This window comes from Primulina huaijiensis, chromosome 18, assembly GCF_012295235.1.
Source record: "Primulina huaijiensis isolate GDHJ02 chromosome 18, ASM1229523v2, whole genome shotgun sequence".
Classification (NCBI taxonomy): Eukaryota; Viridiplantae; Streptophyta; class Magnoliopsida; order Lamiales; family Gesneriaceae; genus Primulina; species Primulina huaijiensis.
In genome coordinates this window covers 1,675,539-1,680,334 of record NC_133323.1, presented here as the reverse complement: position 1 = coordinate 1,680,334, position 4,796 = coordinate 1,675,539, and the positions used below count along the sequence as shown (strand labels likewise).

At 34.6% G+C, this 4,796-nt stretch overlaps 1 long non-coding RNA gene across 1 annotated transcript; it reads left to right on the top strand.

The window, feature by feature from the left end:
• The first annotated feature begins 392 nt into the window (after positions 1 to 392).
• On the top strand, positions 393 to 2,717 carry LOC140965152 (uncharacterized). Its single transcript, XR_012172981.1, has 3 exons — positions 393 to 625; positions 709 to 802; positions 937 to 2,717. It is a non-coding gene; the product is annotated as an uncharacterized lncRNA (long non-coding RNA).
• The last annotated feature ends 2,079 nt before the right edge of the window (positions 2,718 to 4,796 follow it).

The window sequence follows — 4,796 nt, the reverse complement described above, 5'->3', positions numbered from 1 at the left end:
CACTTTTTGCACACTTTGTTTACTGATAGGGACAAACAATCCAAATGATGTATCAAGTTATTGCAAAGGAGATTGAATCAATTGAATGGACTTAGACTCACATCCTGAAGATTATTTGAATTTCTTCTGCCTTGGCAATAGGGAACTAATGGCAAATACAGCTGCCGATGCTGGATCCGCAGATAAGGTATTGTTCAAAAACGATTCTTCTTCTTGTTGCGTTGAGATATGCAGTCTAAAATAAGGCATACGGAAATCTGAATGCCAAAAAAAAATTTATACTTGAGATGAATTAATAATGGAATTGTGAGAGCCCAATAATCATTTTGGGCCCAACCCATTTCACTTTAATTATTTAAACCTAACTCATTTGATAGAGATAGCAGATCGCTCAATCCAGGAAGATCTTCTCCCTGTCTTGCACCCAGTCGCCCCTTTCTTCTTATTTCTCCAATCTTGCGCAGCACCGCCGGTGGTTGGAGAATTAGTGCAGCAGCCCAGAAAGATAGAAACTTCTTTTTCTCCAGTCTATTAGACTCTTTCCTGCTATGAATCAGAAGATTTTGAGCTCGATCGCCTTGTTTTCCAGCAATTGTGCGTGTGACGAGCTTTGATCCGGTTTTAGGTAAGGTTTTGGCTTCGATTCTTGGTTGTTCTTGGTGGATTAGTTTATATAAGTATAGTATTAAGCTTTTCTCTGTTTTCCAGCTTGTTTTCTGACTGTGAACAGTATTTCCGGTGACTTTTCCGACGAGCCACCTTCGCGAGATCACCATTGTGAATTTTAGCCTCGATTTTTGAGGTATTAAGCTTGAAATTCCAAATTTTTGAATGGGTTTATAGGCTACTGAGATTTCGATTTTTAACCGCTCCGATTTAAATTGTTTAGTCAAATGGATGTAGTATATTGAAGTATATAGCGAATTTATATTATAGGTTATATCGTTCGACAAGTTCATCAAGAAGTTCTTAAGAAATTACTGTGGTATTGTAAGTTATAGTTCAGGTATGCTCAAACCTATATTATTATGATGCTGATATTGGCATGTAAGAATATTCAGTGGATGTTGTTTGTTATTATGTGTCTTGAATGTTTATTCTTATGCATTCATGCATTAATTGTATTGACATAACATATTGAGCCTTGACTCCTTTGACGGTGATTTATGTTGATTCTGTTGAGATATATACTGAGTCATCAGAGAGACGAGTGGGTTAGGATTAGCCACATTCCCAGATGACAAGCTAGAGACGAGCGACTTAGCTACTCGCATTCCCGATGCTACGTGCATGAACGAGCGGTGATTTGATGCTGCATTCCTGGCACGGGTGACCACTGTTACTGCATTCATGAGTCGCATATCATTGCATTTACTTTGTATTATTACATGTCTTTTATATATGTCATAATTTTACTGGTTTGTCGTATTGGGGTTCGACTCCTGTTTTCTTTTTATGTTGTGGTTGTTTTTGATGCTATAGCAAGTCATTCCAGGCTATTTGACGCGTCTGGTGGAGTTTCATCGAGTGGTACCCAGTAGTGGAGTTGGTTTATGTCAGAATTCCCAGATATCTATACATTATACTGGTTTGATACATTTGCCAGGAAGATGCCCTGTGTAGTTGTATTATGATGTTTTTATGTATTTTTGAAATTTTATTTATGGTATGTTGTGTCTAGTACTGGCCAGTGCCAGTGTAGGATATTTGTTGGGTTGATGGTGAACTTGATGTTATCTTCAAGCGTATGTTGATGTTGTTGTGTTACGGGGAGGTCATGCCGAAATTTCTGTAGACCCAAATGAACATTTTAAACTCGTTTTCGCTGGTTACACCAATTAATTCTTGTTGTTTGGTAATTAAATATTAATTAAGAGCACGGGTCCTCACAGGAATGAAGGAAATAATTCCATGGAAATTTAAACCAATGTTGAGGTATTCGCAAGAAAATGATATTTCCATGAGAGGAAAAGTCATTGTGATGCAGGCTGATTTAAAGTATGATATGCTATTGAGATTTAATAGAATTGTGCCTCAAAAGCAGTTGTGAGGATATATTAAAGCAATGGTGGAGACAAATATATTAATTATGAGTGTCGCCTTGGTGGGAATCGCGTCTATGAACAACCTTTTTTGGGATATCTATCCAAAATTTTCATGATATTCTTACTTATACCATGTAGCTTACTAATGCTACTTAAAGACAAACCACCATGATACATCTTTAATTAGAATTCCAAAACAGCAGAAAACCAGACAATCTTAATTCAGCAGTCTATTGGCCAACTCATGGCCGTTTAGTACTTGCCGTTTTCAGAATTTTCAGACCTTAGGTGAAGTTTACGTTTGTGACCACCTAAGTAGTTTGAATGATAAAAATGGTGCCTAGTGCAACTTGGAACAATTAAATTAGCACCACTTGTTCCTTCTTTACGTCTTTTGTTTTGTTTGGGATGTCAGTAGTTGAGGCTTTTGGCTGGTGCCTGATAAAATGTGAGGTTATGTCATACTTGTGTTCAGGTTTCCGACTCGCAAAAGTTTCAGCGCTTTATGGTTTATGTGCATGCCAAAGGAATGATGGTGGATGATGAGTATGTGATAATTGGATCGTCTGCCAATATAAATCAAAGATCAATGGCTGGCAGAAAAGACACAGAGATAGCAATGGGTACATATCAACATTGGCACACTTGATTAAAGCAGCGGCGGCATCAACATTGGCACATTGTTTTTTCCCCTACGTCTACCAAACATAATTACTGCGGCATCAACCTTTGGTCCGAACCAAAATATACGCAGGTTTACGGATATAGAATGTCTCTCTGGCATGAACACCTTTGGTACAGTCGAAAATGTTTCGAAGAGCCATATTCTTTGAATTGTGCTAGAAGGGTGAATGAAGTTGCTGAAGATAATTGGAAGAGGTACGATGATGACGAATTTATGCTATTGCAAGGCCATCTTCTCAAGTATCCAGTGAAGGTCGAGGCTGATGGCAGTGTAAATCCTTTGCCTGGATATGAAAACTTCCCAGATGTTGGTGGCAGAGTTCTTGGAACTCATTCTGGTATGATGCCCGATGTTCTGACGAAATGATATCGACATCGACCCATCGTTGCGGGGTGCATGGACCTCATATTACGACAATTTTGTAATCTTGAGATGCACGGGTCAGTGTTTTCTTCTTCTTGGTTGAAGTTTGTGAGTATTGATTTGTATTTAAAATTTGTTTAAATTCATATTTACTTTGACTTTGGGATGTAAATGCTGTCTTGAAAGTGTATCTATTAGACTCGAACTTCATGTAAATTTACAAGTGTAAATTGAGACCCCCCTGTCCTAACCAGGGTCTACGGTCATACAATTAATATCTTTGATGATCTTTAACGTCCAACAAATAACAGGCGTGATTCTTGATGCATGATATTGTCTCACATAATGTGACGTTGAAGAACTCTAACACGTTCGGTATCATATCGATAATTAAATCAAAATAGTCGAAAATTAAAATTTAGTGTAGTAAATCAAAGTTTGACATGTAGAACCTCAAAATTGAACAAGGTATTTGATTTTTTTTTTTAATAAAATAAAATTATAAATTATTTAAGAAAATGATTAAATTATTTTACCAAAGTAGAAATCTTCCAAGTGACGTTTTCTAAACAAATCAATTTCATCGAGGGTCATTTGAGAAAATATTACCAATTTTTATAAGTGGGTTTTTAAAGTATTAAAAGCAATATGATAAATTTTTAAGAGAAAATTAAATTATAGGATTATTGAGGTTTGGAAAAACATTTTTAATGTGTTATGAACATACTTTTCCAAAAGTAACAATAAAAATTTAAAAATGATTTTGTATTATGCTCTAATCTATTTATTATCAGAATCCTTTCGATTGTTCTTTGTCTGTTTGTGGGATGTGCTTGTGCCATTTAAATATTCAAGGCAGCAGCGTTGGCAGAGAGCTTTTTGTTTAAGAAAACAAAATCCCACACATGAGATTGCAGAGCTTTTGACTTTGAGAAAAAAACAAAACCCACATATTTTTATTTTTTTCCCCCAAAAAAATCATTGATGATACGAAAATCACTCGCGGCAGATTCGAGTACCACCGAATTTCGGTAAATTGGCTAAAATATCGGAATAAAAAATAAAATCGAAATAGCCTAGATAGTAGAAAATCATACCACTATGTATTGTTGCTATGTAAATAAATATAAACAAAAAAACTCATTTATGAACTCCACTTTTCCACTCTCTCTATTTTTAGCTTGCCAAATACAGCCACTATACAATCAACATTGAAGTTAGGGTGTTTCTTAGTTTTTCGAGATGGTTCCACAAATATTTATCAAATTCGATAATGATCGAATTTTTTTCGAATCGAACTCAAACTAAAATTATTTTAATCGATAGTTTGTGAGTCTTAATAATTTATTAATATAATATATATATATATATATATATGTTTCAAATCTTTTGAGTTTACTTAGTTCGAGTAATAATTCAAATATATTAGTTTGCAGATAAGTTTGAATATTTGGAATCAAACTCGGAAAAAATAATTAAAATAATCGAACTCGAACACACTTAATTTAATTTTAATTTTTATTAATATTTAATTCGTTTAGTATATAACCAAAATGACAGGACTCAGTAGTACACTATGTGCTATTAACTGAACCAAACAGAAATTAAATGGTCAAATCTAACTCTGATTTCATTCATATCTTTAAAAACAAATCTAAGAATTAACATATTAAATTAATTTGCTTAATACAACATGCATGCAT